The following is a 13,039-nucleotide window of genomic DNA, read 5'->3' as shown; positions in this document are numbered from 1 at the left end:
ACTGACACTTGGATTTCTGTGTGAGATACGTGATTGGCTGTGGATCCGCACTCAAATTAGCCACATTTAATAGGGCTAATCCGAATGGAGGGATTCCGTGTGTAATCCACGAAAATAAGTATTTTTTTTTTTATTATCTTTTGCGGATTTCAGAGCGGTATCGGCACCAAAATCCTTATAAATTCTAGGAAGGTGTGAACAGAGCCTTACTTTTGAATCCTAGACAGATTGTTTAGATGAGCGAAGAGGTTTCTGACCATTTACAGTGATCCTACAGGCAGGGAAAGGGGAACTACAAGCCCCAAGAAGGTGAGGACGATGCTGATAGCCAATAATGAAACAAAAATGTCATATATTCACATGTACCACCGAGTTATAAATATATGTATGTATATATAATATAAAAACATGGTGTACAGCAGGTCAATGGACAATTCTCTGTACAGTCATATTACTAATGGACTTCTGATAATTAAACAGCGCTCTCTCCCCATCTCTCCGCCAGTAATGAATATCAGCACCGTCTCTGCAGTCAGCGGTTTACAATAGAGACAGATCTGAATGTTTGAGTCTACAGACTGGGTAAGTCTCACTTTTATATCACTCCAGTCCATTGTGTGATTTCATCCCAATGTCCATATGACAACTATTCCGTCACTTCACTGTCAACAATCCAGACTCGTTGCCTTGTAGTTGAAACCTGATCAGCGTAATCCGCAATATTCTGCTAAAAACATGATACTTTATTTTCGGGATAATCCCTGTTAGCTTCCCCGTCCCTTCAAGTGTCTGCCTTTTTCTTGGTGTTTCGCTTCCCCACCTGTCAACGCTTCAGTTCTTCAAATATCCTTCGACTGGTGGCATCCCGTATAGCTCAGTCCATATAATCTGTGATCTCCGTGGTCTAGATCAAGGTCAGATCGGTCTCTAATCTCACGTATTTTTTTTCTAATGTGTTTTAAGGTGCACTGATGGGGGATGTGTTGGGTTTCCCCATGAAAGGAACTTTTTTTTGTCATCCATGGTTAAAGTTGGGCATCTGTGATGTAATCACCAACTCATGCCGATCCAGTTCCTCCCTAATTAGGTGCCATATAGCATATACTATACTATACTATACACTATTCTAAAATGAGGGGAGAAAATGCTTGTAAATGTAGTGTTGTTGCAAGAAAATTGAAAAACCTGATTTTTTTCTATCCTTTCATGTTTCTACCTTTTGTAGAATTTACCATTCCACCAAATATGACTGTTTTCTTTCAGAAACAGCGCCACACCTGTCCATTGGTTGTCTTTGGTATCACAGCTCAGCTCCATTGAAGATAATTAGACTGAACTGCAATGCCACGCACAACCTGTGGACAGGTGTGGAGCTCTTTTTGGAGAAAAGCCATGTTTTTCTTATATTGTACCACGTAGTGAATAGGAATACATAATTATCATGATATAAGAGTTTGAGGAGGGCGTCTGTGGTCATATCATACATATCCCTGTGCTGTAGTGAATGCTCCTAAGGCTTCGTTCACAACTGCGCTAGGGCTCCATTCCGAAGTGTCGTCTGAGCTTTCCGAGGGAAACGGAAGCTTAGCTTTCCGTTTGCCTTTCCGTTGAGGGGTTAACCCGACGAAAACCTCACACGGAACCCCTCAACGGAAGGGCAACGGTGATGTGAACAGGAGAACCCCCTCCCTCAATGCTATCAAACCCTCCTTCCCTGTGAGGATATAGCATGACCCGTAATACTGAGGAGAGCCCCCACCCCATCATATTATAGGATACAACTTTAGTGAATGATTACCGTATGACTGACAGGAGATCTCTCAAATGATACCTCAACTTTATCTCATCATTACTTAATATTTCCTAATTAAAATTGATCTGTTAATTCTCCTGACATGTCTGTTTTAGTGAATATTTGTAACCCCGCAAAAAAACAATGTTGGGGTATTTTTTTCAGAACTCCGCGGTGTTCTGTTCCTCTGTTATTCCTCTTGGAAATCTATGAGTAAATTGACAACGTGTCAAGTACCCCTTGTCAATGGGGCATGTCCATACCTAGTTTAAGACTGTCAGTACTGATTGGACAGAGTTAGTGTTTAGGGACACATCCCATTGACGAGGGAAATGGTAACACCAAGTTGTCAATGTATTCATAAATTTCCAGGTGGAATAACAGAGGAACGGCACAATGCTAAGAAAAGATGCTCCAGACTTGTTCTATTATGGGGAATAGAAGTGTTCAGTAACAGACATGTCAGCAGAGGTGACAGATCCTCTTAAATACATTACAGAGCATGACTGCCATCAGTAAGAGTGACAGGAGGGCTCTACCAATAATCTCATATAGAAATCCTGACACTGAGTAATGCTGCCATGATATTATATGACAAGGCAGGATCACGTTTTACAGACAAGAGCTCCCCGGTGATATCACACACTTCTCCTGACATTAATGCTCCCTATTTTATTTGCTGTCAGTATGAGTAACAGGAGGGCTCCGAGAATTATTATTATGGAGGAAACTTTGCACCCGTTATATAGCCCAGGTTCTAAACCTATGGTGCGCGTACCCCAGGGGGCGCATGTTATGTCTTCTTACACTGATGTGCCATGTATGATCCTAGTCTCGGGGTGGTTTGATGTCATATGTTTGAGTAGGGGGTTATTTGGCTTCGAGCGTCGAGATCTAGAGTCTAGAGATGGTGGTGAAGTCTCACGTATAGTTGCCGTGCACCTGACATGAGGTTAAGCTGCAAACTGCAGACTCATTACTTGGGTTCATGTGGTCCTCTAGTTAACACGTCCCCAGAAGACGTCAGCGTCGTCGAGACATTTCTGTTGAGCTGGAAATTTAGAAGGAGTGAGTCTGTAGACGATGGCCATCAAGGCGCGCGGGGAGGGAGATACCCTCTCCAACACGGGAATGATTTCAGAGTAGGTGGCAGAAACGGGGAGAGCGTTTTGTGCTGTCACTTCACAGAATGTCACCGTGCTAAAGAGATTTTGCCGTCCAGAAAATCACTTCCTGGATAGAAGCCGCGGCTGCTCCAACCTGATAGCATTATGCATCAAGAAATTAATTTTGCATAGTATACAATTTATGTGTCTTATGGGCCACCTTCTTTAAAAACTGCTTACCTCCCGAATACGAGAATTTCCCTGAGTCTGACTTACTTTTATTTTTGGATTTTTTTTCCACGGCAGTCAGACTTGAATTTGCTGTTTTATTCTTACCTTCTTAGTAAAAATCCTTTTATCACACAATAGGTAATTTATATCCATTACAACCCTTTCAATCGTATTCAGCGAGCCTGTCAGTGCCTTTGGCACAGTAATGATTAATGTGATCTAATAATAGGCTGCCATTATAATACCTTAGTAAAACATGTACTAACATCCCATTCACATCTACCGAATTCATAGCTTCCTATAACATTTGTGCTGAAAGACAGGATTACTGTTTTGTAGCTCTCCCCACCCCCCTCACTACTCAAACGTAATGAAATTTACTATTGCCAGCCCTCGCTGCGAGCGTTGGAGGGGGGGGGGGGGGGGTAATCTCAACAGTAAGGTCTGTATTGCTATGGATCAGTATATTAACCCAGACACCTGACTGTTATGTAAGAGGGATTATATATTATGACAGATTAAAACGCATACGAGTCGTTTTTGTTATTTTAGATGATCTGTTGGCCTCCCGAGAACTGGAGGGGTGGAACAATGGAAAGTACTATTGCTTGTACCCAGGGACCAAAGCTGGTGGGGCCATTCCAAAACTCCTGCCCTGGGCACAAAGAAGGCTTATTCCACACCATTGACATGTTGCCCCCCTACCCAGCTGATGTAGATCTTTATGGTGAGGAGATTCTGAAACCACTGGTTTTGGGCTTGTTTTGCCCCTGCTGGTGCCTTGGGTCCAAATATTAATCTGGTGGAGGTCATACAGATGGCATGATTGCCAGTTGTCATGCCTTACAATTAAGTAAAACATGGGTTGAAGACCTCAATGATAGACACCAGGCTATGGTAATACCAGGCCATGTGGTAACCCACCATTGGCACATTGCCCCTCCAGCTGACGTAGATCTTTGCTCTACCCATAGCTGTTCTAGTTTCATCCTTAAGTCCAAATATATACTGGTTTCTTATAGATGTACTAAGCAAATAAGACTGCAATATGGTTGAGCTTACATATTATTTGGGCGATATACAGTATGTAATGAAGGACAATACCATTGACTGAGAGATAGTGGAATCCCCAGAGTTAGATAATGAAGTCAAGGGACAGGTCGTTTTTGGTGTTAGGTGGCAATTCAAAGAGATGGAGTCCAACAATTTTGGTGCACTGTTCTACTAATATGAACCCCGATGTAAATATGGCAGTCTCGGTCTTTTTCTCTTTCCTTCCATATCTTAAAAGTAGAGTGTAGCTCAATGGTCATTGGTGCCACATGGTCTCCCAGCCCAGTATAGGGTGATAGACAAGCAAGATCGCCATACGAGGGCTGATTCTGAAATTCCAGAATGGCTTTACTAATAGCAAAAAGATTGACCATTCAATGCTTTACACCAATATAGGGGCATAGCTAGAGGGGGCTGGCGGGGAATGTTCCCCGGGTGCTTGGTGTCGAGGAGAGAACAACAAGTCACTCTGTGGGACTCACATTGATCCTGAGGACAAGCCAGTGCAGATCTGGACCCCAGTGGAGAGGTGTCCGCCACATATTTGCAGCCATTCTCCACTAAAATTAAAGTTTGAACCACGATTGAGGACACTTGTAAGCTACCATTACTACCATTATATCAATAGAAATCATGCATAGATGGTCATCCCTACACTGAAGGTTGGACCAGCCCTAGTTTGGTTCCTTAGTGGAAAGGTGGCCACCACATATTTGCACACATTCTCCACTAAAATGAATGTATCCTATGAGCGAGGACACTTTAGGTTCCCATAACTCCTATTCACTCAATGCAAACCACGTATATGTGGTCATCCCTCCGTTGAAGGTTTGTCCAGGACCGGCTTGTTCCCGAGATCAGTTGGGGTCTATTAACTGCCAAATGTAGTGGGAGACCCTTTGAATTCTAATCTCTTATTAAAATATCGAGCACGTGAAATGTGAAGATCGCATTGAACTAAATGAAATCATTCTTTCCGCTCTCGAATATCAAGTCAACAAGCATCATTGCTCGACTCCATTGTTTTACTAATTGATTTTCTAATCAATTCATTACCTTTCTCTATTTACCTTTCTAAAGACAATTAAAGTGGGGTGGATGCAGTTCCGATTTACAGACCGAGATTCACATGCATCAAAATTTAGCATATTTCAGTATAAATTTCCTGCAGAGTGCTGGTGATCCAGCCGTACCCCTCCCCCTCCTTAACAATATGCATTCATATGAAGCGTATTTTGTCCTCCTCTTCGATTTCTTATTTTTAAAATTACAGAGTTGACATGATTAGAATTTTGCTTCCAGAGTCCATTTGTATCACGAATCCATATTTATGTTCTGATTGAGCCGGTATTGAGCTTTCTGTCGTATATTAGTATCTTTTGTTTATGGTCTTCTATGCGCATATCAATTTATCTATTAACCTCAAGTGTATATTTTATTATTTTTTGCCTCGGCTATAAATATTATCTGCATAGTCTGTGCATTGGAACAGATATTGACAATGTCCGGACTTGATTAATTTCAAGGTGAGTGTAGGCATGGAGAGGAAAAAGGGCAAGGAACGCAAGACGCAATCATTTTTTAAAGGAGAAGCAAATTTACTGATGGTGATGATACTTTGTGTACTCTCGTGTTATTGGTCGGCATATTGCTGTCTTCTCATCCATCCCTGATCCATAGAAGGCCATTTTGGAAGCTGCGCTCCACTATGATTGTTGGGAAATTGGGAGTTTTGTGGATCCTGACATCCATTCGCCATGTATAGAAGATGGTGGGTACCACATATCGCTGCATAAAACCCTATTCGTAACTCACATGACTGGAGGACTGAAACATGGCGTTTGTAAAGAATGTAAACCAAGGACGTCTGTTGATTTCAATAGGCTTTGCTTTCCTTGTGGCTTTCATGCAAGAAAAAGTTTGTTTGGGGAGGGGGTATAGCTAGACTGCATGAGGGGACCTGCCCTTTAAATATTTTTGCATGGGTTAAAAGGCCAGGAACACAAGAGGCTCCATTGGAAGGCCAGGTATAAGGGTTGTGCCCAATGAGGAGGTAACGGGGGCAAAAAAAGTTTGTCAAAGGCAGAGGGATCACGGGTGTGGTTTATTGGGTATAGATTCGGAGAAGGGCTGGTTTCATGGTAGAAGTAGGAAGGTCAAGTGACGCTGACATCTGCGCACACTGCTACAGTGGGTGGGGCTGTGACAACCTATGAATATTTTTCATATGTAGGAATACCATTTTGAATGCCGTTGCATATTTTTAGGTCCAAAAAGAAGGTAGAACACATTTATGCTGATACAACCACACCCGTCACATTGCTCGTGCTTTCTTTACTATATAGCAATCCTGAAAGATTACAGTACATAATGTATATTAGTTTACATACTTATATATATTACGGAGGAATAGGACATGTCCTGAAAAAAAGAGTTGTTTGACCCCAACTTGTCATGACTATAGTCGCAATGATTTCCGTACATATAACTTCTTGTACCAGAAGATTTGGCATCACGTTGGTTAATTGAAGCTGGCTGTAAACGCACACGCGGGTGTCACTTAGAGACCAAAGAAGAGCGAGAAGTATTGTAAATTCTCTGCAGACATACATCCAAAACTCTTGCCAAATATAAAATGAGATTTACCGAAGTCAGCTGAGAATTTATGACCACTTTGGGAGGCTGCCATGCCACTCTGGGGGATACCCTCTACACCGAGATTGATGTGAGTGGTGGTTAATGGCCATTTAAATGAATGTCGCTTAGAATGCTAATGACTGTCACACTTTTGTGAATAACCCCCTTGACACAATTGCCATTTGGGTGAAACACAAGTTTCTCAAAAGTCAACGTTTGTAGAGCCAAGCCAGCAATCTTACCATTACCGAGAAGCAGAAACAGGATCTAGAGTGAAGATCATTGCCCCAACCTACACGATCTCTATCATTGAAAGGGTTCTGTGTATTTTTAGTGCATTACCTTTCTGTTTTGTCTTTTTCTATTACTGTTTTAGGACCTATAAAAGTGTCATGGTGTCTAGTACGTCCCATTATAGAGTTGACCATCAGCTTCAGTCCACATCCATTGCTTACATTCTTGACCCCATTATCATTCTTTACTCAGATGAATATTTCAGTCTTGAGCTGGGTCTACCGGATCTTGGTGCCATTTAGGCAATTTTGGACCATCGTCTGGACTGGTCTTTTAAACACATTGAGATATTTGACTGTACAACCCAAAATATCTTAAAGAGGCTCTGTCACCAGATTTTGCAACCCCTATCTGCTATTGCAGCAGATAGGCGCTGCAATGTAGATTACAGTAACGTTTTTATTTTAAAAAAACGAGCATTTTTGGCCAAGTTATGACCATTTTTGTAGTTATGCAAATGAGGCTTGCAAAAGTCCAAGTGGGTGTGTTTAAAAGTAAAAGTCCAAGTGGGCGTGTATTATGTGCGTACATCGGGGCGTTTTTAATACTTTCACTACGGTAGCTGGGCGCTCTGATGAGAAGTAACATCCTCTTCTCTTCAGAACGCCCAGCTTGTGACAGTGCAGATCTGTGACGTCACTCACAGGTCCTGCATCGTGACGGCCACATCGGCACCAGAGGCTACAGTTGATTCTGCAGCAGCATCAGCGTTTGCAGGTAAGATCGACTTACCTGCAAACGCTGATGCTGCTGCAGAATCAACTGTAGCCTCTAGTGCCGATGTGGCCGTCACGATGCAGGACCTGTGAGTGACGTCACAGATCTGCACTGTCACAAGCTGGGCGTTCTGAAGAGAAGAGGATGTTACTTCTCATCAGAGCGCCCAGCTAGTGAAAGTATTAAAAACGCCCCGATGTACGCACATAATACACGCCCACTTGGACTTTTACTTTTAAACACACCCACTTGGACTTTTGCAAGCCTCATTTGCATAACTACAAAAATGGTCATAACTTGGCCAAAAATGCTTGTTTTTTTAAAATAAAAACGTTACTGTAATCTACATTGCAGCGCCTATCTGCTGCAATAGCAGATAGGGGTTGCAAAATCTGGTGACAGAGCCTCTTTAATGGTTTGTTTCTTTCTGATCCCGTTACTCTTCCCGTGCTTCGGCCGTAGACTAGTGACTGGATTGGGTTATTTTAGCAGATCAGGTTGTATTTCGTCCAGCTTTACTGAACTGTAGCTTCAATTGGTACAGTCTAGGATTTCGAGATTGGGACGGAGGGTGATGTCATCATGAGTAGAGTCAGGTCCTATAATCACCATAGACCAAACTAAAAGGCTGAGGCTCATCTCTACGATCCCGATCTGGATCCTCGTAGCAGATGTTTGGGTTTGGCTGGTGTCATGAATGTTTAACATCTGCAATATTTAGTTGGTGACCGAGGGCTTGTTTACTTGCAGCTGAAAGTTGCCTGTAAAAGATATCTGGGCAAACCAAGACCTACACAAACAATATATCATAACAAAGAAGCTTAAAGAAGCCAACAGCTGCTATAAGTCAAGAACGGTTAATGTATCCGTCATATTCCGCACTAATCCCCGACGTCGCCCATCTCACTTACAGCTATAAAGTGTCCTAGTAACTCGGCTGTTAAAGCTAAAAATCTAATGGAACCTAAAGATAACATCATGATAGCACCAACACGATGGCTCCGTTTCCCTTCACCTGCTCGGGACGAGAACCCCTCATTTAGATGGGAGATGAAGGCTCCCTGTTTGTTATTTCCATGTTGCTATTGTCTTAAATGCTCGCTGATTATAGCTTTCACAAAGCGCTCGTTCTCCTTCAAGTGACATATGTAGGTCATCCTTCCGTGATAGGAGGAAGACAGAAATGTAAATATCATACATTGTAGTTACGGGATTAGAACAGAAGAACCAATGCAGGATACCTTCTGGAAAGAGCACAAAGCACATTAAGTATAATACGTAATCCCGTCTTCACCCAGCACCCAATTACACGCACGTTCCCACAACTTTCACTTTTTTCTTTCCCACTTGTTGTTTTTTTGTATTAATTCCTATTTGGAAATCAACTAGATGAGGAATTTGGTTTTTGTCGTGATTCGTACTTGAGGGTGAAAACATATTAGGCTCTAGAAGATGTTTTCCTCTCTCAGGTAATGTTAGAACGTGATTCAGCATTCGGCAATCAACATAATTAATTATCTGTTTTGCATTCACTCAAAAACATCTTCTAAAATCAACAACAAATAAATGGTATCTCTTTGAAGCAACTTAAAACACTAGGAAGCTCCGTTTGTCGCCCCACACTTGCAAGTTGAAAGTTAAGGCTTCTGCTTTATACTGCAGAAAGAGGGGGGGAGTATGGCGAGGGTTTGGCGGGTTCCAAAGAAGGGTTAAACGCAACCATATTAACTCCCGCTTTCCGTTGTGGGCGCCTTTGTAGATCTTTTTGGATACAACCTGTTTGATGGTTTACTTTGTTGTTTATATGATGTTATGTATTGATGCAGAAGGGTGATCATGGTGGAAAGGGGGAGAAAGAAACATTCAATATGGAGCCCCCTTCTTCTTGTGCCAGTTTATGCCACCAAATTCCCATATTTGGATACTCTAATGGATGAAAAAATGGCACCCTACATTGGAAATACTGTGAGAAGGTCAAAGGGGCTCTCAACTTATTGAGCTTATAACTAAATTAAAACAGTTGTGGCACCACCACTCCTATCTCCAGGTTTAATTGGTAGGACAGAAGCTCAGAACATCGAAGTGGGGAGGTCTATGGGCTCTCCCTTGGGCACACTTCTCCTATAGACTTCCCCACTTTGACCTCCTAAGCTTCTACTATACACCCATGACACAAGTACTTAGTACATCTTTGCCTGCTTTGCAATTTCTATCCTCTGTAGGTGATAAGGGCAGAAGGATCCTTTGGTTCGCTGCCCCTTACCTTTTGTAATATTATGGTGCCTAAGGGTGGATGAACTGGGGTCCCCTCTGCATGGGCTCTATGGGATGTCCACCATTGCCTATATAACAACTATTTTCCAAAGCCGTAAAGATTGATTGTAAAGTAGGAGACTTGGAAGAACATTGGAAGTCTGGTTGCATCCTGGGCTTTTGCCTCTTGGTATCAATTTCCATATTTATTGCATATAGATTTTAGCTTCTTTACCATGTGCATTGTGTAGGCTCACCTTCCTTCTGTATACAAGGGGCACATCATGGGCGCTTACTCCCTCATTTCTCTATCGACATTGGTGGTGCATTCAATCTGGTGCACCCAATTTGGATGCTCGGTATTGTTGACGACCTTTCCATACGTTACTGCATTAGAGCATAAGGATATTTTATAGAGTGGGTCCCATGCTTGGCATTTCCCCACTTCTTTATAGCAGCACTTTGCTTTGGCTAATAGATCGGCTCCCTTTCTGGAGGTCTCAGTGTGATCATGTTTTGTTTAGCCACCCATGGTCATCGTGTAATGCCACACTTTCCTGCAGGAGAAATATGGCGCTTCCCTTGGAGATGATGGTAGATCGATGAGGGTTTTATCTACTGAACTTGCGGCCATAAGTTGTGTCTAGATGGACACCCCGGGACCAGAGCTCTGTCAGAAATGCACTTGACTAGGCTAGTTCACTCACAGTCAGTACAGGCACGGAAATAAGAAATCTTATTGGAAAATCCTTATGGGAAGGTTGGGGATTGGGGAAGGGATGATGTTTTCGGTACCGACTGTTCGATCAGAAAACACTAATGTTTATTCTTCATATTTTTGAATAACGTCAATCACAGAGTTTCCTAAAATGTAGAATTTTTGCAATATGGGCCAAGAAGCAGAAAGGTGACGGATCCATTTCAAGCAGATTTCCCGATTGAGCTGTTGGTAAAATCATCCATGTACCCCTTTGCTCTGACACCGCAGAGGCTTCGGTATTACTAAACCGTTTTGTAGTATTACTTGACTGTACCTTTGTTTCCCATCTTCCCTGTGAAGTGAGTGTCGCTGAGAGTGTCGCTCGCTTAGATGTTCACCGGGGCCTGTTTGTTTAATCTCTGGTCTTCCCTGAAAAGCTTCAGGCTCTTTAGGTCTTTGCCGTTTCACTAGAAAATCTCAGCATGGAAAATAGCGCTTTTTTTATTCCTTAATTGGAGCGCGTACATTAGCATTCAAAACAGTCTATGGGTATAAGGCAATCTGTAAATAAGCAACCGCCGCGCCACTGACAGTCTTATAACCAAGGCTGCTGGTCTGTTAGTCTTTAACCACTTAAGATTTTACCCTTAACTAGTCACGGGAAGCAGCCATATATTATCCAATTATAATGTACAATACACATCTCTATAACTCTGCGTCCAATGGTTCAGCACGGAACTGCCTGATGATCCATAATCTCAAAATCTGAACAGAGGTAACAGGTGTAAGCTATATGGGCGATCATGCTGCCGATCACCTCTGAGCTTAAGTTGTCCATGATTGGCTTACCTGACAGATGGATTAATTACTGAGCAAAAACTTGAGCATGTCTTTCGTATTTCCACTTTATACATTCTAATTTCTTAGAAATGGTCCCCTGAGAATAAGCGAACCACCGATCGTCCCGGATCTGAGAATCCCAGCGATCAGTTGTAATCTGCAAGGGAAGATGGCAGCAAGTGTTCAATTCCACTGCAGCGCCACCACTCGGGATTTAAGGCATTACACGGTGTCCATTCAAATCAACGGGCCATCTGTGTAATACACGTCCTGTATGTACCCGGTCCTTCAGAGAAAGAGACGTTCTTTGTCGCTGCTCTGTGCTCTGGTTAATTCATGGAGATCCCAAACAAAAACTCCCCCTCTATTACCTGACAAATCCCTGCTTTTAAAGGGGTTGAACAAGGGTCGATATTTATCACCTATCTACAGGATTGGTGATAATTGTCTGATCGCTGGGCAGGGAGGAGGAGCTTGAAGAGAGCGGTGGTCAAGCATGGACCGCCGCTACATTCAATGTCTATGAGACTGACGGAAATAACCTAGCGCTGTACCGGCTGTTTTAGTCATTCCTACAGAATTTGAATGGAGCGGCAGCGCAAATTCTCTACTGCCGCTCCATTCAATGTCCTACTTACCGCGGTTGAGCAGTGTAAAGGAACGGGGAGGGTTTGAGACCCCCGTTCTCATGATTGCTGGAGGTCTCAGGGGTAGGGCCTCCATCGATCTGACAATTAGCACCTATCCTGTGCATAAGTGATAGTTATCGATTCTGATACAACCCCTTTTACAGATGTTTGGAATAGCGGTTGCCCAAATCGTATCCTATTATTGCCACTTACGCATATCAGTTAAGTCTTAAATTAAAAGAGGGAAGAAGCAATAATTTAAAGGGCGGCCAAGTCTAAGGCCGTAATGTGGCGGCGTTTTATCGTCCGTATTATGGCCTGCAAGTCCTGGGCCTGACGACTCGAACCAACGCCATCATAGGGATCTTGGATATTAGTTTTGGGTTTTTAAACCCACGATCAGCCCGGGATTTGCGATCGTAATACGGACGCTAAAATACAGCCGCAATACAGCCGTCAGGAGTCATTATGTGAAAGACTGGAGTGACTGGAGCATAAATAATCTGCTCCACCAATAGTGTCGGGGTCCATTACTAAGCCCCTCAGCAGCCGGGCCCTTGGGCATTGTTCAGACCCCTGTAATGCTATCTTTATGATCCAGTGACTGTTCTTTATTCTCATGGTGTTATAAAAATCATCTTCTAAATATACAAACGTTGTAAAGAAAATGTTCGTAATGAAAACTTCCTGCGCTCGACCTCTGTAGACCCCCCCCCCCCCCGCCGTTATTGAGAAGTTTCCCTGCACACATTCTGTGCGACGCGTGGATAGAATAGAAGCATTTGTG

The 13,039-nt window shown here is 42.8% G+C and overlaps 1 protein-coding gene across 6 annotated transcripts in view; it reads left to right on the top strand.

Moving 5' to 3' along the window:
- The window catches only part of ZNF536 (zinc finger protein 536), a 575,107-nt gene that overhangs the window by 150,092 nt on the left and 411,976 nt on the right, over nucleotides 1-13,039 (top strand). For all 6 annotated transcript variants that reach the window (XM_075838400.1, XM_075838399.1, XM_075838401.1 and 3 more), the window contains one exon: nucleotides 506-582. The gene's annotated coding sequence lies outside the window, so the exon portion shown is untranslated. The remainder of the gene's footprint in view (nucleotides 1-505; nucleotides 583-13,039) is intronic.

The sequence above is a fragment of the Rhinoderma darwinii genome, chromosome 9 (genome assembly GCF_050947455.1).
Source record: "Rhinoderma darwinii isolate aRhiDar2 chromosome 9, aRhiDar2.hap1, whole genome shotgun sequence".
Taxonomy (NCBI): Eukaryota; Metazoa; Chordata; class Amphibia; order Anura; family Rhinodermatidae; genus Rhinoderma; species Rhinoderma darwinii.
Note: the sequence above shows the minus strand (reverse complement) of the source record. Positions and strands in the feature narration are given on the sequence as shown.